The following is a 24,509-nucleotide window of genomic DNA, read 5'->3' on the forward strand; positions in this document are numbered from 1 at the left end:
TCTCCCTTTGAACATTCTGCTTAAATAATGGGCGCGCTACATCTACATTCTGGGCACATAACAGGGAGTTCAACTAAGCTTAAGAAATTTAACAACTACATTTTAATATAATTTGATGCATAATTGGAGACCATATTTTACGTTGACGGAGTTGCAGTTTGTTCTCCAGCTGTCATTGGGCCTATGTAAAAAAAAAATGGCTCTGAGCACTATGGGACTCAACTGCTGTGGTCATAAGTCCCCTAGAACTTAGAACTACTTAAACCTAACTAACCTAAGGACATCACACACATCCATGCCCGAGGCAAGATTCGAACCTGCGACCGTAGCGGTCGTGCGGTTCCGGACTGTAGCGCCTTTAACCGCTCGGCCACTCCGGCCGGCGAGCCTATGTAAATTTTAGCTTCTGTTGTTTTGCTTACTTCTATTTATCATTCTAATTATCATAATTTTGAAATGCGAAAATATTGGTGATACAAACCCAAATTTCACTTTACTCACATGATGTCCTGAAAGACATGGTTCAAGGAAGTAAGGTGGATGCAGTATTTATTGAGTTCTGAAAAGCATTATATTTGGTCCCCTACCAACGTTATCAAAAGTACAGTCACATGGTGTATCAAGCGAAACTTGTTATTGTACTGTGGATTTTTAGGCAGGGAGGTCGCAGCATGTTACTTAGGATGGAGAGTCATCGACAACTGCAGAAATAAGGTGTGCCACAAGGAAGTGTTTTGGAGCTCTTGTTGTGCGAGTTCTATGTTAATGACAGTAGTAAGAGGGTTTTGGACAAATGGCTCTGAGCACTATGGGACTTAACTTCTGAGGTCATCAGTCCCCTAGAACTTAGAACTGCTTAAACCTAACTAACCTAAGGACATCACACACATCCATGCCCGAGGCAGGATTCGAACCTGCGACCGTAGCGGTCGCGCGGTTCCAGACTGTAGCGCCTAGAACCGCTCGGCCATCCCGGCCGGTGGTTTTGAACATAATGAAGTTATCTATAATGAAGTACCATCTCAAAAACTATACACAAAAAACCAGTTAAATCTTGATAAGTTTCATACATGGTGCAAAGATTTGCAACTTGCTTTGGACGTAAAGAAATGTAAAACTGTCCATTTCACGAAAATCAGAAAAGAGTTTCTGCAATATCAACAAGTTACAATTAGAATTAGTCGACTCGTACAAATATCTGTGTGCACAGACTAAGGATATGAAATGGAATGACCTCGTAGACTGAGTCGTAAAGAAAAAAGGTGGCAGACTTGGGATCATTGGCAGGATACTTGGAGAAAACAATCGGTTTATAAAGGAGACTGCTTATAAACCACGCGTGCGACCCAGTCTAGAACATTGCTCAAGAATGTGGGACTCACATCAAATATGACTGACAGCCGGTGTTGATCATATACAAAGAAGGGCTGCACGTATGGTTACAGATTCGTTTGATCCATGGGAGGGTGTAACAGAGAGGCTGAAAAACCTGAGCCGGAAGACACTTGAAGATAGTTGACGACTGTCTTAACTACTTACAAAGCTTCAAAACCAGTGGTAACTGGGGAATTTATACCTCAATCCCGTAGGTTTCGCTCTCATACTGACCGCGAAGACGAGAAAGCAGTAATTAAAGCGCTCACAGAGGCCTTTACGCAATGGGTTTCCCGCATTCCATACTCGAGTACGACCAGAAGAAACCCTACCATGTGGTACGAAGCTTAGTATCTTGCGCCATCACTTCAGAGTGGTTTGTGGTATATGTGTATGTTGCGTTCAGTCGCTATAAGGATAGCGAAATTCCACAGTCATATTACCTTTCAGCATTGACAGAGTAAGCAGAACATTCACTCTCACTGTTTACGCTTTCAGTTCAATAAGTGGTAGCACTTGAAGATAAAAGTGTCTCGTTTTCTTCCTAATCATTCTTGTTAGTGTCTCTATTAACTACATTGCTCATTATTCAGCTCCACGTTCTTATTACATCTCGATCTCGAACGCCTCATAAAAGCTTTGGGCCACGTTTTGCTTTAAGTCACTGCATTCTTCAACTATGTTATCGTTAATCATACACTCCTGGAAATTGAAATAAGATCACCGTGAATTCATTGTCCCAGGAAGGGGAAACTTTATTGACACATTCCTGGGGTCAGATACATCACACTGACAGAACCACAGGCACATAGACACAGGCAACAGAGCATGCACAATGTCGGCACTAGTACAGTTTATATCCACCTTTCGCAGCAATGCAGGCTGCTATTCTCCCATGGAGACGATCGTAGAGATGCTGGATGTAGTCCTGTGGAACGGCTTGCCATGCCATTTCCACCTGGCGCCTCAGTTGGACCAGCGTTCGTGCTGGACGTGCAGACCGCGTGAGACGACGCTTCATCCAGTCCCAAACATGCTCAATGGGGGACAGATCCGGAGATCTTGCTGGCCAGGGTAGTTGACTTACACCTTCTAGAGCACGTTGGGTGGCACGGGATACATGCGGACGTGCATTGTCCTGTTGGAACAGCAAGTTCCCTTGCCAGTCTAGGAGTGGTAGAACGATGGGTTCGATGACGGTTTGGATGTACCGTGCACTATTCAGTGTCCCCTCGACGATCACCAGTGGTGTACGGCCAGTGTAGGAGATCGCTCCCCACACCATGATGCCGGGTGTTGGCCCTGTGTGCCTCGGTCGCATGCAGTCCTGATTGTGGCGCTCACCTGCACGGCGCCAAACACGCATACGACCATCATTGGCACCAAGGCAGAAGCGACTCTCATCGCTGAAGACGACACGTCTCCATTCGTCCCTCCATACACGCCTGTCGCGACACCACTGGAGGCGGGCTGCACGATGTTGGGGCGTGAGCGGAAGACGGCCTAACGGTGTGCGGGACCGTAGCCCAGCTTCATGGAGACGGTTGCGAATGGTCCTCGCCGATACCCCAGGAGCAACAGTGTCCCTAATTTGCTGGGAAGTGGCGGTGCGGTCCCCTACGGCACTGCGTAGGATCCTACGGTCTTGGCGTGCATCCGTGCTGCGGTCCGGTCTCAGGTCGACGGGCACGTGCACCTTCCGCCGACCACTGGCGACAACATCGATGTGCTGTGGAGACCTCACGCCCCACGTGTTGAGCAATTCGGCGATACGTCCACCCGGCCTCCCGCATGCCCACTATACGCCCTCGCTCAAAGTCCGTCAACTGCACATACGGTTCACGTCCACGCTGTCGCGGCATGCTACCAGTGTTAAAGACTGCGATGGAGCTCCGTATGCCACGGCAAACTGGCTGACACTGACGGCGGCGGTGCACAAATGCTGCGCAGCTAGCGCCATTCGACGGCCAACACCGCGGTTCCTGGTGTGTCCGCTGTGCCGTGCGTGTGATCATTGCTTGTACAGCCCTCTCGCAGTGTCCGGAGCAAGTATGGTGGGTCTGACACACCGGTGTCAATGTGTTCTTTTTTCCATTTCCAGGAGTGTATATCTTTTCGTCTTTTTCGATCATTTCATTCCTTTGTTCTTCAGATAAACGATGTTAAAAATAAATGTGTTACCGAAAAAGCGAAGATGATTATGATGTGGTTGGTGTTAAGACGATGACGATATGAATCCGGCTAGTTGTTCCAGGTCAGCTCCCTAGTAAATGCTGTGTGGATAGGAAGGAAGGATGATGAGGGGCATAGAGATGCCTGGGACGCTGTGTCTGGTACTGAAGGGACGGTTTGGGCTGGGAAGTAGGATTTATTAAAGGAAGCTTGTTACCGTTCGCCTATTGCGTCCGTTAGTATTTGTTTTAATTCATTAGTATGTGGCCAGATTACCAGATTTTTAATAATCGATGGTGCTGGAAGGTCGAAGTTAGTAGTGAAAATGAAAATGTTACGGATGTATTTTACTTGTAATAGCCACGCCGTAGTCGACAGAGTTGGTGCAGCTAAAGCAGATCGCTTTCTACAGAGAGCACCACGATAACGACGCTACAGTTCGCTGGCAGCTAAAGTATACTCTGCCGCCTCGGCTGAAGAAAATGAAATGCTTTCTAGTAATGTTATCGGTTCAGTTCTGACTTGGGTTGTATCGAATCAGGACTAACGCGACAGGCCAGTGATCTTCTAATGATTTATCGTATTGTAATTGGATATTCAGCGCTAATTATGGAATATTACGGCACACTGGCGCTGACCATATATTGTTTTGGAAGAGCATACTAACTTTATCTTACGGCGGAGATTCTTGTCATCTGATTTGTATGTCCTGATGTGGAACAGTGAAAAGATGTAAGAGGCGATCAAAAAGTTTCGCTTTCAGGTCGTTGCTGCAGCGTATATGCAACGCAGCGCGACTCCGATGCGGGTATATAAGCATCGTCATGTAGGCAAGGGATTAGAGTGGCATTCGTATCTTGACGTGCATGCAGTAAACGTGGAAACGTGAACTATGGCGACTATCACCAAATACATCCTAACAGGATCAACGTTGTAAGGTGGCTATAATTTCACACCTTACAAGCACTCATCCACATACTTTGCTGCGAACTACAACCACAATTAGATATCATTTGATATGTTGTGCATCGTATATACGAATATTTAAAGGAGACTGACATTGTCACGTACACCTTGTAAATAATTGTTAACGCTCATTGAATGAAAGGTGACGGAGTGTCTTTATTATAAAAGCGGAGTAATGAATGATTGCCTATACTAGTAGAGGTTGAAACGCCAATGGAAATGAAATGGCAGGCCGAACTCAAGTCGTGGGTGGAAGGCCCACACAGGTGTGTTGGTCCTGCTTAAACACAGGAAGTAGCAAGACGGACGTCGTAGCACCTAAGCGCTGGAGCACAATAGAGTCGCGACCGGCTGGTTTGGAGACGAACTGGAAGGATTATACTTCGAAAACTACGAAAATCTTGGACGCAGGTGAGTGGAACGAAGAAATGGCACCTCGGAAGCCACGCAGGCTGGGTTATTTCCAAGGAATTTTACTCAGAAGCGTACCATTGTACGAGTATAGGTTTTTCCTTGCAAACTTTCCGCGCTGGACGACAAAAGAGTAAAATATGGTTGGTTGGCGTTCGGAAGAATCTTTAGAGAGGGAGAATATTCCGTGGTTTCGGGAATATGATTCGTTTTCGGAATTACGAGGGTGGGGAGCCGAACCTTGCTGGGAAGCCAGCGATGGAGAGACGAGGTCTTCCGTTGTGAGCGCCCGTGTGTGACGGTCGCTCAGTATCAGCTTTGTTGGTACAGACGGATTTGCTGTCTTTGCTCTCAGGAGAGTTTAAAGTTAAAACAGTTAGGCACTGTACTGTTGGAAACCTATACGATTCTGGACTTCACCTCCGGGTTGGAAGTCGTCGTTGAATGCGCGGCGTTCAGTAATTGAGAGCACTTCCTCTGCCCATATTTACGTTGAGACGTTATCTGAACTCCGTCCTTATGGCTGGGAGTTTGAGTTTCTCGGCTGTAGAACACAGAGAGGAGAAGACAGAGTATATAAGTCAGAGGACCGCCTTCTGCCGTCCTAGCGTTTGAAAGAGTTTTAATTTTGTGGCTGGAGTTCTTCCATCATCACAGACTCGTACGAGAACCAGCACGCCGACGCTCCGGACGCAGTACATACAGTGATATCGCAAATTGCTTCGGCTTATTAGGGCTATAAAAGCTAAACAGTTGTGATCACGCTAGTTTATTTCCACTGAGGTTCCACACCACCGTAGACCATCTTTGAAGGTAGAGTCTTCTAATGTTTGGTACGAAGATGATGTCAGTCATTTCGCGTTATTGATATTAGACCACACAGTCATAATAAGGGGCAGAGTTGGGCAATATATCAGTAATTTTACTTAGGAAATGTAAACTTTGTAATATAAAGGGTTTTTCTAATCTACAATAAATGTATAAGCAGGAACAATGTTTACAATTTAGTAGGATTAGTCACCTTCATCATTCATTTATCTTTAGATTGTAATTTATAGAATTAAGAGATCCTATGATCTGCTCCAGGGGGTAGTCAGACAGGGCCAAATCTTCATTTTAGTGTTTATTATTTTCCGCTGCATAGTGATAGCAATAATAATGACCAACAGTAAGTCGTGTTACCGTATTTCTTCCAATCGTTTAAATACAGTACTTCTCGTGTGTTATCTCTGAGGCGAACACTTTGAACTAGCCGGGTACCTCTAAGGAAATTTGTGGGTAACCGCGCGGAAACTACCCTCAGGCCAACCAGTGTCCAGCGCTGGCTCGGTGCTGTCGCTGCTTCCAAAGACTCGATACGGGGTCAGATGTCCTGCAGATTTTTCAGTGTCGTGAAAAACACTAGTTCTGCATCACCCTTGACACCGAGATTTGGTAACTTTTCCAGTACAGTCCTGTAGGACGCACCTAATGTCGGTTAGCTGGAATTAAATGAAGATGAGAACAATAAGTAGGCTGACACAGAGGCGAAATGGAAATATTCTTTTTCTTTTGTAACTGATGATTATTCATCTGACTACACGAGGGAAATTCTGGCTGTATTAGATTTCAGTATGCCTCCTTTTTGACCGATGTCATCGTCATAATACCCATCAGACTCCTAGATTGTCTAGCAGACTGTCCAGTGCAAGCGATGAGGGCACTGCTAACTCTCCAGATTGCTCGTGCGACAGAACATAAGGAGGTAATTTAAATCAGATATTGTTTTGCGTGAGTGGTATGGCTATCAACAAGCCAGTTTGAGCAAGAGATTAAGCAAACTGAAACACCATCAAGTTGTCAATAGTATCACCACTGTTCTCACATCAGAAAATCCGACAGCCTACAGAATCAGGAATATTTTATGATAGTGCAGTCTGCACGTATAATCGAATGTCTGTCAGGCTATAGTGTAATATGTACGCATTACTCAATCTTTATATTTTGTAAGAAACCATATGATCATAAACTAATGCCACAACATCACTTCTGATCAAACTAGTTTAATCGTTCTTCTTCTTCTTTCGTTCTTCTTTGGCGCCACAGCCCATGAGGAGTTTTTTTTCTGCAGTTTTCTTCCACTTGTCTTGGTCCTCTGCTTTTCTTCTTCATTATCGGATGTCCATCTTTCTTTTGGTCGCTCCTAACTTCTGGTGCAGTGACCGAAAACTTTCTTTCTTAAGACACTAGACTGACATTGTAGGGCTACACCTCAGACCGCATAGGAAGGACTTGGGGCGGGAGTAAAATGGCTACTGAGAGACAAATTGAATTTTCACCAAACTATGGTTATCTATAGAAGCTTATCCAGTATGAATCTACATGATATAAGGGATCATATCAAATATTTTTGAGTGAAAAAGAAAATAATATACTGGAACTGCATGCATATTTCTCAACGTTTACATAGCGACCAACTTTCCGTACATAAGCGAGCACTCTGGCTAGTGTCATCGCAACAGGATGCCATGGTTTTTCTGATGATTTCCGGACACATTTTCTCGTCATCTTCGCGCCCTGCTATCTGAAAGAACACCAAGCGGCTGTATCACAGCTTCTTCAATCGGACTTAGGCCAGATAAACAAAACTGAGACAGGTAAAAATAAAATAACTTAATTCATTCAAAATCGTCACAAAGAGGTAGAAGGATAGTGGTAGCTTTGTACATAAGCGGCTTTATAAATCAGTTTTATCCGTTGGATTCTGGATGTTTTTTGGAAATGGCTAAATCTTATTGGGGTGAACGCCTTGCCAACTTATCCCGGCGAATAGTGAGTCCACTTTTCCCGACTGGACGCCATGTCGCCATTAGTGGTCCACAGAAGAAATTATCAAGCTGAAATACACTGACGGGAAAAAATCGCAACACCCAGACCGGGTTGCGCCACATAAATGAAAGTTGGTAGGCGTGTTTCTACATCTGAAAGAATACGTCTATTCAAATTTAGTTCCAGTGCCTTAAGACTGGCGCTAGTATCGCCACTATGATACAAATCACGTTTACTTTTAATACGCGCTGTAACGGTCGTAAACGTGCTGAGTTGGCTAGTCAACAATGCCTTTAAGGCGACAAAGAGGCCATTATCAACACCTCACTGAGTTCTGACGAGGTTGTATAATAGGACTACGAGAAGCTGGATGTTCCATCTGCAATCTTGCAGAAAGACTTTGCAGCAATATAGTCACTGTACAGTCTTAGACATAAAAACTGACCGCCGGCCAGCCGCTACAGAGACTAAGTCCGAGTCGCTCACTTAAGGTGGCCAATAAAACTGACCGCCCCTGACAACTCTTAAGTCCGGCCATCTGCACAATTTGGCAACACTGTAAGATGGGGAAGTGTTAGGAGGAAGTGCTGTCTACTTCCGAGTTGTTCTGGATGGAGTGAGCCCGTGGTCTTGCGGTAACCGTCGTGCATTCTAAACTTGGAGTCGCATGTTCGCGTGCAACTGCTTTTTTTTTTTTTACCACATTTCGGTCTAAAGTTATGAGTCTCATTGAACATCGAAGACAATTCACTTAACATTCTACCCACCCGCAATAACAAGTATTCCAGAAACAATTTCGCAGGACAGCTCGTGGATGCGTCGCTATCATAACAGCTTACGCTCGAGCATTTAAACGCGCTGCAGCGGCTACCGGCCACCGGCCAGACGCCACCCGCCGCCTGAAATCCGGCGCCGCCCATGTGAAGGCGGCGCCACGCTATCAGTGAATGTATCAATGCCATTTTCGAATTTGAAGTTCTAGTTATCATCTTGCAGTTAAGCATCGGATTTTGCATACTTGAAAATCGTGAACTACAGTTAAGCATTGTAAAATAGGGTCGCAAGGGGAAAAAGGTGTAACATTTGCAACACAACATTTACTTTGGTATAACAGAGGGGTGAATGTAGAGGAGGCAGCTAGAAAGATTTGAACTGTGTGCGGAGTGAGTGCTTTTGGGAAAAATACGCCAGAAAAAGATATTCTTGTTTCAACGAAGATCGTTTTGGCCTGAGTGATTTTCCACATTAAGGAAGTCTCGACTACTGATATATGTGACAGATTACCATTTTACCATCATGCGACATTTGCATTCAACAGGCAAAGTTTAGATCTTTGGTGTAGGAGTACTGCATGCTCTAATTCGAAACAACAAAAATCAACGGAGTGACAATTATTGAACGTCATCAGGTCGCTCATTGAGCATTCCTATGCATTACTGTTACTGGTGACGTGCTATGATGCATTTATCGTTAACTTCCTAAGAAGAAATGAAAGGCTGAGCCCCACCAAAAGACGTAGACTAGAGTAAAGTGTAGTGTGAACATAATATTTTACATCTGAATGCTCCAAAAGTGTGTTTTGGGCTACGAATTCTGCCCCAAGGGGTGTGTGCAACACAGCTGGAATTTGTTGTCAACAACTGAGACACCTTTCGGTCGCAGTGTAAGAAAGTCGAGCAACAAAACTACATCACCTGTGCTACTGCATGATAACTCACTCTGTTGATTTGAGAAACAAAACTATCTAGGAGATTGATAGAAAAGCCGTCTCTCAGACACTTGTATTGATAGGGAAGTCCTCTCTCAAGCACTTTCCCGCTCTTGATCGATCAACCGTCAAGGCAATTCATTTCTAGACGAAAATACTGTTAAAACTACACTGGTTTAATGACATCGTTAGAACCAGTGGGTTTCTACAGGCGTAGAATTTGCAAACAACTTTAGCATAGTCAGATTGCTGTAGATATCGTGAAAGAAAATTCAGCTGCTGATTAATTTCTCTTTGGTGATTAATGTTGCGGTTAGTAAATTAATGGAAAATGCAATTAAAATATTCACTGTCCTAATACAAATTAAATTCAGCTTACTACAGAAACATCGATGGCAATCTATCTTAATAAAGCATTATGTGTCTGTAAGACGATTGCCGGCCGAAGTGGCCGTGCGGTTAAAGGCGCTGCAGTCTGGAACCGCAAGACCGCTACGTCGCAGGTTCGAATCCTGCCTCGGGCATGGACGTTTGTGATGTCCTTAGGTTAGTTAGGTTTAACTAGTTCTAAGTTCTAGGCGACTAATGACCTCAGCAGTTGAGTGCCATTTGAACCATTTGTAAGACGATTGAGCCTATTTTAACACGAGTTAGTAGAATATTACCGATTTTTAACTGCGAAAACATCTGTATTTACTTCATTTCCTGTATCATTGGCAAGTATTATGAAAATGTGGCATTTCATAGATAAAATTATGTATTCACAACGACAAAAAATTTGTCGGTAGAAAACAAAAGTGGCATTATGAAATTGGCTGTAACGTAAGGTTTCCGCTCCGACACTAAGGGTTACTGTAAGTAGCAAGCCGTATTTTGCTCGAGCGTTATCTTACGATTCCCTTATTGAGTTTGTATCTGCCTGCTTGTAGCTCAGCTACAAAAGAATTAAAAATCTGGCTTTCAGCGAGTCTCGAAAGGCGTACGAAAGCAGCTTGTTCCTGGTATCCAAGCATGTTACCTGGGAACTGGTTTTTTCTAAAGTGGGAAGACATCCTTTTGTAGTTGAATTGTTGGCAAATGTCAGTCAGACGTGTGCCGTTGGTCTAAGCGTTTCGGTATGGTGAATATGTACCAATGATTTTTCTACAGGTTTTTTCTGTTCCAAATAGAGAGTTGAAGTCTCCCATTAGTATTTTCACGCTATCTTGGTGAATTTTGCTCATCGTATTTTCGAGTGTGTTCCCGAATTTTTTGACATTTTTGGTGTTTTTCTTATTTTCGATGTTGGTGGGGCCATGTGCATAGATGAGTGTATATTTTTTACTGTGGCTCTGAATGAGCATAGTCATAAGTCGATTGTTGATGGGTGTGAATTTTTCTACAGAGTTGATGATAGATCTGTGTTTGAGAAAAGCAATGCCGAAGATTGGTACGCCTTTCGTACCTTTTGTTGTATTTTTCTCTTGAAGATGCAATGGTTTCCGTAATGCAAGGTTTCACTGTCAGTGAGTCGTGGTTCGTGAAGAGCAAGGATGAGAATTTTCTGTTGGTCGATTTCTAATGTGAGATTATTTAGTTTTCGTGCTTGGATCAATGTACCGATGTTTGGTTTTCAAATGCAAGTTTTCTGCTTGTAGGGAAATTTACCAGAGATCTTCGATATTCTCTGCCGTGCTAACCTGGCCTCCCCAGAATCCGAAACCCAACTGCCGCCTGTCGACAGTTTGCACGGCTCATGTTTGCTTGTGTTTCATTGGTTTGGCTTGGGTGATTCCAGGACCGGACAGGACCAGAGGGTGTTGAAGCCTTTGGAAGCAAATATTTTCAGCCGAGCTCATTGAGCTAACAGACGGTGACCAGAGTAGCGGTGGTTTTCACTCAGACGTGCGTGGATTTTGAGTTCAACGGATTGAGTAGTCGTTGAGGATTGTGTTAGTATTTGGTTCACCCCAAGTATTTGACTTCCTCGGTACCACCCATATGGGGGAGGGTTTCACCTATCGGCCCCACGGGATTATTATTATTATTATTATTGTCATTATGTCATCAGCAAATCCGATATGGTGCATCTTCCCACCACTCAAATAGATGTGCATTGTTCGACTCAGTATTTGCATCACATAAATATGGGTTATAATTACATTACATTGCTGTTAGTAGACATATTTCTCACTTTTTCTCGGGCAGTTGCTACCTGTTACTCCATCATAGGAATTTATGTGCCCAGCATTGTTGCAATACAGACGTTCAAATTATCCGATTTCTGTAATTTCATTTCGATACCAGATCGTTCTAATCGGATTCAGCCAGTCAGGCTTAATGTGGATATCCGAATACGACTCTCATCATTTGATAGACTGGGTAAACCACATTCTTAATCGGACGGTTGAATCTAGATCAGTTATTTATGACAGGGCCTGAATTCTTAAACACTGTGAAAAATGATAATACAATGTGCTTATTACTAATATTTTATTTAAATATAAATATATGAACGAACGAGATAACAGTTTATTTACAGGAGCAGAGCCCCATCCATCATCGCAGAGCAGTGCGAGATTGGTTTCAGGGCGAAGAGAGGATAATGCTGTTGCCGTTTGATCCACGGTCACCGAACATCAACCAGATAGAGAATATGTGGGCAGAGGTAACAAGGTCATTGCCATGCGGACCTACAAATGCAAGCGATCTTTGGACGAATATAGAAAACGTGGGTGGGAAGTAAACCATCACGCTATACCGTCGACGACTTAATGAAAACAATGCCCCTACGCCTTCGAGAAATCTTACGTAATGATCGTGGGTGGGTTGGCTACTAAAAGTAAACTCGTCCACAAAACCCATGTGGACAATTATCTGACAGTCGGTCAAGCTTTGCTTTGTCGTAGCTCTTTAGATACAAGTCCATTTACTTTCAGTCTCCTCCGTGCAATTCTTGCAATGCAAGGTAATTGAAAAACCTCATCCACTCGACGCCAACTGAGGAATTGACTGGTGCATGTGTTGTTCAACGCACATGACTGTAAAGTATTTTAATGCGATGGGAAGTTACAAACTAAATTTTTACCCAACCCACGACCTGCATATTACGTTGCGTTAAGTAAGATGTATTAACTCCATAGTCTCGTTAGCAGAGACAGTGCGCTCTTGTTGTCGAGGCTCGCGACAAGTGCAGCGATTAGCAGTGCCCAATGCCGCCGCTATTTGTTTATGTTGGCTGAGCGTGGACACTGCAGCACACGCTTCGCCATAAACAGAAAGAAATCACCTTGGCTCTGACTGCAGTGAGCGGATAGCACTGCCTGCGTGTTCTTATAGTAACCAACGTGAGACTCTACTCACAGGTGCCATGGAGCAATTGCAACGGGTATCATGTCATTAGTCATCAGAATATTAACCAGTGATGAAATGTCCACTCTATTGAATCCCAAGAAAATAGGAACCTTCTCACAAAGGAATGTGAGGTGATGTCAAAATTTATCCAACATACAAAAATTAACTGCAGGGCTTTCATGTATGCAGTAGTAGCACACAAGGAAATAGTATGCCTTGGAAGCGTATATTTCATTCCTCTTTTCATATTAACGCCCTTGTTTTAGTATGAAGTGAGAAAAAAACATGAAAAACTAAAGTTCCTCAGAAGCATATCAGTCATTTCCTCTTCTCATATCATAACTTTTACTTTAGTATGAAGTAAGAAAACAAACAGTTTAAGTTTGTGAAGCATAATATGACACAAGATTCTTATCGTAGGCGCTATCGGAAACGCAAAAAGCAGGGAGCTATCCATTCTTTTGCCCAACAGTCTGTCTCCTTTCATGCATTACTCCCGCTGGGTGATTCTTATTTAAGGACTTGTGGGGATCAAGTTCTTCAGCAGAACAAGCCATATGTTATTGTGCTAATTACGGTATGGAAAAAATGCAACAAAGACGATTTCACCTAAAGCAGTGGGGATATTTGCAAATGTCTGTATTCAGCAATGACTGCCAGCTGCCATAACACTTCACAGAATCCGTGCGGCAGGCAACACAACTGTGCGTGCACTTCAGAATTCATTCAGTAAGACGTCAGGAGATGGATGGAAACGTCAAATTAACGTCGCTTTCCGAGTCGTATTCAATCCAGAATGAGGTGTTGTTAAGGTAGTTGAGCGTTCTAGCAATTACACTTTAATAATTCCCGTATGAGTATTCCGATAGCCAAAGAACCCGTTAGTGTGAAACTATCGGGAACTGCATTAACATCAAACTGCAAGAACTTGAGACAATACGTGGACTCTTCTCTTCGCTGGGTGACCTATTACTGTTATTTAGGATTCTCTGCGTCCTAGGCGTAATGCAAATGGAACTTCAGAGGCGCTTTCCGCTATTCTTGACAAACATCAGCAACTTTTAATCACTGCGAATTACAACTGCGTGATGATATGGCTCAGGTTGTCAGTAGTTGTGGTGGTGTTATGCTGTCAACCTGCTTACAGTAACGTTAATGGTGGCACACATAATTTAGAGCTGACTACCTACTTAAGTAAAGATAGTGTTGTGGCGTCGTCGCTTCTCTTTATTTGGCCCCAGCTTGAGTAATCCGATTTAACGAACATAGTACTCCATTCGCGGGCTGCTAATGATACAGTGTGACTACAGAGATCATCGTGCGGGTATTACATTAATTCTGCAATGAATTGCTTAACAAATATTTCCCTCAGCTATGCAGCTGGAATGACTCATTACATGTGTGAGGTGTCAGGCAAATCGAACACCTTCCATGAAAACCCTGACATGATAAGCAAATCCAGTAGTATGTCACATAGCAGCGAATAAATCGTGGCATTAAATTAACCAAAGTAATACGAGTAACGAGTGAGCAAATGGAATACCACAGACTAACACAAGAATGCCTAAATGCATGTCATACCTTCCCACCATGAGACAGACGCAGTTCCGAGGGGAGAAACGAGAACAGAAGCCGAGAGCAGAACCGAGTTAAGCTAGAAGGCCCTACGATAAGGGACGGACGGACACAAACGTTGCCAGCTAACCGCTAGGACCACACCACCCGCAAGTTTTAGTGCGAGATTTTTTCGCGTCTCTGTTACGTCAGGACCACCCCCCAGCCAATGTTAAAAGCTAGAGCCCTCCAGAAGAACAGTATAGATCTTACGATAATACAAAAAGGGCTACACCACCCGTAAGTTTTAGCGTGAGACTTTTTCGCGTCTCTGTTACATTGCAAACTTTAAAAAAACATTGCCCCACCACGAAAAGTATAACGTTTCTCATTGGATAGACAGAATTTTTGTAGGCGGAGCTTAAGGTTAACATTGAGACCCTGATTGGTCAGATGAAAACACAGCCAGATAGTTTTTTTTAAAACCAACTTCGGTAAATTGTAGTAAGGAGAAGTTAGGAGAGAGTTACTTCCGAGACGGCGAGGTGAGCGGAGCTGTGCTGTCCGCCGCCCCCTGACGAACACCGACAAGGTAATGAACGCACGTGATGCTGCATAACAGCACATAAACCTTCACTCAGAACTGCAGAAGTCTCATCTGTTACACCCCTTTTTGCGTAATACTAGTGTCGATCGTCAATTAAAGCTCATGGTGTTCACATTTGCCACTTGAAGTAAAAATCTGAAACGCGATGATTTTTCTGTTATCTAGCTACTGAGAAGCCACATCAGCCACTGTAATTTACGACAAGTTAGATAAGTAATTAAAGATAATTGAGGGTCCCTGTAGACCATTTTGATAGTTTTCTCTTTTGTGAAACTTAATTTAAAGCTAGATTATAGACGTGATATGGCATAGGTCATCCTTTGATCCTTTGTAGAACTTGGAAACCCATTCAGGGAATATTCGTTCATATTTTTTTGTTGAACGCAGTTGGTTTTTACCATCCTGTATTAAAACATTTCCTTTTATCAATAGTGCAATTTAAAAAACAATGTTTTGTGAGTAGAATAAAATTTCCAATGGTATACTTAACTGCTTTTTCGACGTTATTTTACCAGCTAACTAAAAATGGGAAAGCCTTAAACCCCTTCCACTAAATTTAGTTAGTATTAAAATTCTTTTACAGGGAGTGCAGTGGAGCTGACGCTGAAATCATTAAGTATTTGGTTATATCATCGCTAGTCTCACTGAACTCTTCTGAATTCTACATGTCATGTGTGGTCTGGCGTCTCCTTACCAGCAACAGGTCCCAAGTTCAAACTAGTCAATTCCCTAAAAACGCTCATAGCGTCGTTGCGCGAAAGTGGCAGGGAGACACGATATAGAACAAACAGACACCACGCAGAATGTTAGACATGGGTAGTCTATGTTGCACTTGGTTAAGGGATCAGTTCGCTGCAATCCTGCTTCTACTGTTCGTAAATACTCGTATACTTCATAAATGGTTCAAATGGCTCTGAGCACTATGGGACTTAACTTCTGAGGTCATCAGTCCACTATAACTTAGAGCTACTTAAACCCAACTAACCTAATGACATCAGACACATCCACGCCCGAGACAGGATTCGAACCTGCGACCGTAGCGGTAGCGTGGTTGCAGACTGTAGCGCCTAGAACCGCTCGGCCACCCCGGCCGGCATACTTGTACACTGACCATTCGTTATTTGACTAAATATGTACTACAATCTAATTCGCATGTATATGACATGGGTTAGCGCCGGCACAAAGGTATGACTAAGGATTGGATGCCGTTGGAATCCCGCTATTTTGATGGCAAGACAAATGTTCGAAAATCACCCCTATTGCCTCAAAAAATAATTGCATCTAAAATATCGAAGGACCGACGTCCACACTGTCACAGCGCATTGAAATACACCAATGACGGCAGATGAAAATTTGTGACCGACTGAGCTTCGAACCTAGACCTCCTGCTTACTAGACAGAAGTGCTGACCACTGCACTATTATTTTTTTAAAAAGTTTGAGAATACTTTCAGCACCAGGTAGGCGGAGGCAAAGAGGGCAGGGGTCGAAGATCCGAGGCCTGGCCTCAATGCCTCCCCCATTCCTGTCACTGAGCAGCTGCATCATTCCCATGTATTCCATGTTTGCACCCATATATACCTTTAAATTGTGGAAAAAAATTGAAGTAGTAATTAAGGTAAAATAAATTTCAGATTGCCGCCTCCAGTGGCGTGCGTTCCTTGTATAACATAACTTATAACAGTGAAAAGGGTGACGGAAAAATACATAACAAATATTCATTCAGAAATATATTCACAATTTAAGTTATAATGTTCTTAACCACAATTCGAGTTGGAGTCTCTCTTCAGTTACAGCTAACCAGTGCGCACCTATTGCACTATTGTAAGAACCGAGATGCAATATTTTGGATTTAAAATTTTGTAAATTCGTTGTAAGAACTTATGAGACCAAGCTGCTTAGGTCATCTGTCCCTAAGCTTACACACTACTTAATCTAACTTAAACTAACTTATGGACAACACACACACCCATGCCGGAGGGAGGAATCGAACCTCCGACGTTGGGCACTGTCGGGACGCAGCAGCCAACCTCTTTTCAGCACCTGTCTACACACGCTCCTCGTCAGACGCGAATTCCCATCTTTGCCGCATACCACATGCGCGGCTCTTTCGGGAATGTCCGAAAGGAAAGACACTACGAATCCAAGTTCGAACCTGATCAGGCACAAATTTTCATCTGATGCCGTTGTTCTATTTTAATGCGCTAGACAGCCTGGACATCTGTCCTTCAATCTTTAATTGATTAACAAGGCTGTCTATTTCGATTCGTAGTGTCTGTTCTTTCGGAACACGCACACACACGTTTTTATTTTAAGTGCTATTCGGAAAATGTTTGGCAACTCAGTGATAGTGCCGGACTGAAGCTGCATCAACCTACTCATTTCACTAGATATAGTTGTGATTTTCTGAACAATTCCTGTTTAATAAGTGACAGTGACAGTGTCTCTCATAGTTTACTTTGTTGGAAACCTGCTTCTCTCTGCCCTAGCCTATACTATAGCAATGAGTGATTGCTCACATTGTTGATACCTCACTGGACGTGCTACTGCAACTGTAGCCAAAGATTCAAATCCCGCTGGAAAAGTATGTTTCAAGTCAGATGGTTTTGCTCCTCCCATACTGTCATTGAAAACGATCACAACGAAATTAAGTATAGGTATCCTATGAAACCCTTGAGCTCATACTGTGGTGCTGTGAAGATGAAAAAAGTAGTTTTTCACAATTATCAGATGACAGATGGAATTTGTCAGATTCCACTGATTATGATTGCATTATTAACTGTTGATTCACAGGCGCTTTTCTGCCGCTTATTGTAACTGTTATTTGAATGTTAGAGCTGGAAGAATAGAAACATCAAATTTTCGCCATATGGAACGTTCGAATTCACCCTAAGTCTTCACATTTCGAACAAAGGCGGAATATCCGTCAGGAAAGCTGACAACAATAAGACAGGCCATGTGTCTTCTGGTGGATGTGCCAATGACAGTGATCTCAATAACCATATTGTACAGCAAATATACATTGCCAACTCAACCACTGGAGAAGTTCCAAAACTGTGAATCGCGTCTGGTGAATACGCTTACAAGGTTTCTGTCCGATTAAGTCAGTAAAACACAAATAATTGCCGCAGTTATTAATTTATGACATTTAGTTTGCATTCAGTGCATCGATGTATTACAAGTAATTGCACTCTAGCCCCTAAACCTAGTTACAGAAATGCGAATAAGACTCATTGACATATAATGAGGATCTTGCGGCCCTTGCCACCCGCAACTTTGAAACGAAGCTATAGCCACTTCCGAGGTCACTCACAGAACACATCAGCTGGTATCCTTCCTGGCGGTATAACTGAAACTTGGCAACAGCGCAGAATATGTTTGGCAACTCTGTGACCGACGAGTTACTTCCTTGATGGCACAGAACTATCACTTGATATTATCGTGCCATTTCAATTTAATACTGAGTGATTTTCGCTTGAGACGTGACATAAGGATATCAGTTAATCCTTTTGAGTCCACGAAAGTCATTCCACATGGGAAATACAACTACTGTCGCCTCTTATGTTGCGGTTTATCTGCCAGAGGGCTTACTGCGTCAATAACTAAGTGGAAGACACCGCGCCTATTCGCTAGCTCCTAGGTAACGTGCTTGCCTGTTAGGTGCATGCTGCCTCTGTTCGCCTTTTGAGCCTCGCCGAAAGCTAGAATTTTAATTGTTTTGTAGCAGAGCTACAAGCAGGCAGACACAAATTCAATGAGGGAATCGTAAGACAACGCTCTCGCAAAACTCGTCTTGCTTCTTCTAGTATCCCTTAGTGTCAAAGCGATAACCTTGAGGTACTACTAAATTCATAATGCCACGTTTTTGTTTTCTGCCGATATATTTTTTGTTGTTATGAATACATAATTTTATCTATGAACTGCCACATTTTCATAATACTTGCGAAGCAAATCATGTGACGTAACACTTCACCAACTTTTTGGGAAGGTGGAAAAGGCATTACCCTTTCTGGATGCTCTCTGTCTCTTCCTGGATGTCGAGTAATACGACCTTCGAGTAAATGGTTAGAGATGATGAACGTAGTGGTGAATGAACTCATAGATGAGCTGAATGCGGGGAACTACTCTTGAAAAGAATAAGTAGACGATCTATTCCCAGTAAGACTTAGAAAATTTGCTAGTTCTGTTAAACCTATGTGCACTGATCAAACGGTTCAAATGGCTCTGAGCACTATGGGACTCAACTTCTGAGGTCAGTAGTCCCCTAGAACTTAGAACTAGTTAAACCTAACTAACCTAAGGACATTACAAACATCCATGCCCGAGGCAGGATTCGAACCTGCGACCGTAGCGGTCTTGCGGTTCCAGACTGCAGCGCCTTTAACCGCACGGCCACTTCGGCCGGCGTGCACTGATCATTGTGAAAAAGTATTTAAAGACGAGCCCCACGAAAATTGGTGTAGTATTATTTATGGGGAAGCATGTCCAGCACACATACTGAAAAATTATGTTTCTCGATGAAGCTTTAGAGAGGGTTGTAGTGTATCTAGAGGTAGCCGTGGATCGAAAACTATTATGAACACCTCACATAAAGAATATTTTCCACTGCGAAAGATAATCTTACAAGCACTAGAAGCTGCTGTAGGGTAAACTGGGGTCTAAACCCAGTACGTACTGGATATACATCCCTGCAAAAAGACCAATTATAATTTATTGGCCTATAATATGAACAAAGTCGAAAAGAAGGTGGCTGCTAGGGAGTCTGGCAAAGTGCAGAGACTGGCCTGCTTTCACAAACAGATGGAATTAGCAGAATATCCACTCTTGCAATGGATATTATGCTAGACATGCCCGCCTTACACCTGTGGCTTAAAATGGAGGTAGCGGCAGGGACATAAAGGCTAAAAATTGGAAATAACTGGATATAGTTAGAATATACGGAATCCCAAATCAGTAAGGCGATGGCTGGGGAAATGTCGACTAGCTACACAATAACTTCTAGCTGTTTCAATAAACTTTGCCATGTAACAGTTGGAAGCAGGGAGCAGTGGAAAAACGAACCACAACACCATGCAGGAGACATAATATAGTGGTTTACTGACAGGTCAAAAACAGATGAAAGTACTGCCTAGAATCTCTTTAGGGAAGATGGCCACAGTACTACAATTTTTTTCTGTCAGCATGTGCACGGAGGAAAATTAGAGTAGACCAAACAAAAATTGTAGCATCCACTTTTATTCAGACAGCCAAGTAGCTCTGAAATCTGTATCAGCCCCTGCAACTAGATCGAAGGTCGTTGCAGAATGCCATGAAGCATTTTCTCTCGGACATGTCCGAAAGAACAGACACCACACATATATCCATATACAGGGTGTTTCCGTAGGAATAGTACATATTTTAGCAGGTGGTAGTACAGACGAAAAAAAATCCATATAAATGCGTCCACTTTTTATTGAGTACAGAGATACAGCTGTTAGTACGTAACGCTAAAAAACTCAAAGCAAAGGCAAATGAGGACATTCAAAGTTGATTTTCAAAAATTCACCAACCAACCTCAATGCACATTTGACTTCTCTTGATAACACCACGTGTAGCCTTACTGAGGTGGTCTTTGGGTTCTTTTATGAGGGCTGCACTATTCATAACCCGAACGATCAAATCGGCTCTTGGGTTTACTTTTTATTTGTAGACTTCGCCTTTAACCATCCCCGCTGGCAAAAATCCAAAGAGATAAGGTCCGAGGATCTTGAAGGCCAAGAAAAGTGCCCATATCTAATGATCCACCTTCCGGGAAATGGTAGTCAGGCTGTTGGACGAAAGAATGGACAGCTCCCTGCTTTTTGCGTTTCCGATAGCGCCTACGATAAGAATCTTGTGTCATATTATGCTTCACAAACTTAAACTGTTTGTTTTTTTACTTCATACTAAAGTAAAAGTTATGATATGAGAAGAGGAAATGACTGATATGCTTCTGAGGAACTTTAGTTTTTCATGTTTTTTTCTCACTTCATACTAAAACAAGGGCATTAATATGAAAAGAGGAATGAAATATACGCTTCCAAGACATAATATTTCCTTGTGTGCTACTACTGCATACATGAAAGCCCTGCAGTTAATTTTTGTATGTTGGATAAATTTTGACATCACCTCACATTCCTTTGTGAGAAGGTTCCTATTTTCTTGGGATTCAATAGAGTGGACATTTCATCACTGGTTAATATTCTGATGACTAATGACATGATACCCGTTGCAATTGCTCCATGGCACCTGTGAGTAGAGTCTCACGTTGGTTACTATAAGAACACGCAGGCAGTGCTATCCGCTCACTGCAGTCAGAGCCAAGGTGATTTCTTTCTGTTTATGGCGAAGCGTGTGCTGCAGTGTCCACGCTCAGCCAACATAAACAAATAGCGGCGGCATTGGGCACTGCTAATCGCTGCACTTGTCGCGAGCCTCGACAACAAGAGCGCACTGTCTCTGCTAACGAGACTATGGAGTTAATACATCTTACTTAACGCAACGTAATCTGCAGGTCGTGGGTTGGGTAAAAATTCAGTTTGTAACTTCCCATCCCATTAAAATACTTTACAGTCATATTTGATGCAATATTTATTGTTGGTTGTCTCTCTAATGTTAATAGTATTGATTCAGATTGTGCGTGAACACGAAAACACACACACACACACACACACACACAAACAAAAAAAAATGGCTCTGAGCACTATGGGACTCAACTGCTGTGGTCATCAGTCCCCTAGAACTTAGAACTACTTAAACCTAACTAACCTAAGGACATCACACACATCCATGCCCGAGGGAGGATTCGAACCTGCGACCGTAGCGGTCGTGCGGTTCCAGACTGTAGCGCCTTTAACCTTTCGGCCACTTCTGCCGGCACACACAGACAGTCATTGATTCCAGTGAGGGTGACAACTACAGTGTGTTGAACAACACATGCACCAGTCAATTCCTCAGTTGGCGTCGAGTGGATGAGGTTTTTCAATTACCTTGCATTGCAAGATCTGCAAAGAGGAGACTGAAAGTAAATGCACTTGTATCTAAAGAGCTGCGACAAAGCAAAGCTTGACCGACTATCAGGTAATTGTCCACATGGGTTTTGTGGACGAGTATACTTTTAGTAACCAACCCACCCACGATCATTACGTAAGATTTCTCGAAGGCGTAGGGGCATTGTTTTCATTAAGTCATCGACGGTGTAGCGTGATGGTTTACTTCCCACCCACGTTTTCTATATTCGTCCAAAGATCGCTTGCATTTGTAGGTCCGCATGGCAATGACCTTGTTACCTCTGCCCACATATTCTCTATCTGGTTGATGTTCGGTGACCGTGGATCAAACGGCAACAGCATTATCCTCTCTTCGCCCTGAAACCAATCTCGCACTGCTCTGCGATGATGGATGGGGCTCTGCTCCTGTAAATAAACTGTTATCTCGATCGTTCATATATTTATATTTAAATAAAATATTAGTAATAAGCACATTGTATTATCATTTTTCACAGTGTTTAAGAATTCAGGCCCTGTCATAAATAACTGATCTAGATTCAACCGTCCGATTAAGAATGTGGTTTACTCAGTCTATCAAATGATGAGAGTCGTATTCGGATATCCACATTAAGCCTGACTGGCTGAATCCGATTAGAACGACCTGGTATCGAAATGAAATTACAGAAATCGGATAATTTGAACGTCTGTATTGCAACAATGCTGGGCACATAAATTCCTATGATGGAGTAACAGGTAGCAACTGCCCGAGAAAAAGTGAGAAATATGTCTACTAGCAGCAATGTAATGTAATTATAACCCATATTTATGTGATGCAAATACTGAGTCGAACAATGCACATCTATTTGAGTGGTGGGAAGATGCACCATATCGGATTTGCTGATGACATAATGACAATAATAATAATAATAATAATCCCGTGGGGCCGATAGGTGAAACCCTCCCCCATATGGGTGGTACCGAGGAAGTCAAATACTTGGGGTGAACCAAATACTAACACAATCCTCAACGACTACTCAATCCGTTGAACTCAAAATCCACGCACGTCTGAGTGAAAACCACCGCTACTCTGGTCACCGTCTGTTAGCTCAATGAGCTCGGCTGAAAATATTTGCTTCCAAAGGCTTCAACACCCTCTGGTCCTGTCCGGTCCTGGAATCACCCAAGCCAAACCAATGAAACACAAGCAAACATGAGCCGTGCAAACTGTCGACAGGCGGCAGTTGGGTTGCGGATTCTGGGGAGGCCAGGTTAGCACGGCAGAGAATATCGAAGATCTCTGGTAAATTTCCGTACAAGCAGAAAACTTGCATTTGAAAACTAAACATCGGTACATTGATCCAAGCACGAAAACTAAATAATCTCACATTAGAAATCGACCAACAGAAAATTCTCATCCTTGCTCTTCACGAACCACGACTCACTGACAGTGAAACCTTGCATTACGGAAACCATTGCATCTTCAAGAGAAAAATACAACAAAAGGTACGAAAGGCGTACCAATCTTCGGCATTGCTTTTCTCAAACACAGATCTATCATCAACTCTGTAGAAAAATTCACACCCATCAACAATCGACTTATGACTATGCTTATTCAGAGCCACTGTAAAAAATATACACTCATCTATGCACATGACCCCACCAACATCGAAAATAAGAAAAACACCAAAAATGTCGAAAAATTCGGGAACACACTCGAAAATACGATGAGCAACAATTCAGCTACAAAAGGATGTCTTCCCACTTTAGAAAAAACCAGTTCCCAGGTAACATGCTTGGCTACCAGGTGCAAGCTGCTTTCGTACGCCTTTCGAGACTCGCTGAAAGCCAGATTTTTAATTCTTTTGTAGCTGAGCTACAAGCAGGCAGATACAAACTCAATAAGGGAATCGTAAGATAACGCTCGAGCAAAATTCGGCTTGCTACTTACAGTAACCCTTAGTGTCGGAGCGGAAACCTTACATTACTGCCAATTTCATAATGCCACTTTTGTTTTCTGCCGACATATTTTTTGTTGTTGTGAATACATAATTTTATCTATGAAATGCCACATTTTCATAATACTTGCCAATGATACAGGAAATGAAGTAAATACAGATCTTTTCGCAGTTAAAAATCGGTAATATTCTACTAACTCGTGTTAAAATAGGCTCAATCGTCTTACAGACACATAATGCTTTATTAAGATAGATTGCCATCGATGTTTCTGTAGTAAGCTGAATTTAATTTGTATTAGGACAGTGAATATTTTAATTGCATTTTCCATTAATTTACTAACCGCAACATTAATCACCAAAGAGAAATTAATCAGCAGCTGAATTTTCTTTCACGATATCTACAGCAATCTGACTATGCTAAAGTTGTTTGCAAATTCTACGCCTGTAGAAACCCACTGGTTCTAACGATGTCATTAAACCAGTGTAGTTTTAACAGTATTTTCGTCTAGAAATGAATTGCCTTGACGGTTGATCGATCAAGAGCGGGAAAGTGCTTGAGAGAGGACTTCCCTATCAATACAAGTGTCTGAGAGACGGCTTTTCTATCAATCTCCT

Source organism: Schistocerca piceifrons, chromosome 1 (genome assembly GCF_021461385.2).
Source record: "Schistocerca piceifrons isolate TAMUIC-IGC-003096 chromosome 1, iqSchPice1.1, whole genome shotgun sequence".
Lineage (NCBI taxonomy): Eukaryota > Metazoa > Arthropoda > Insecta > Orthoptera > Acrididae > Schistocerca > Schistocerca piceifrons.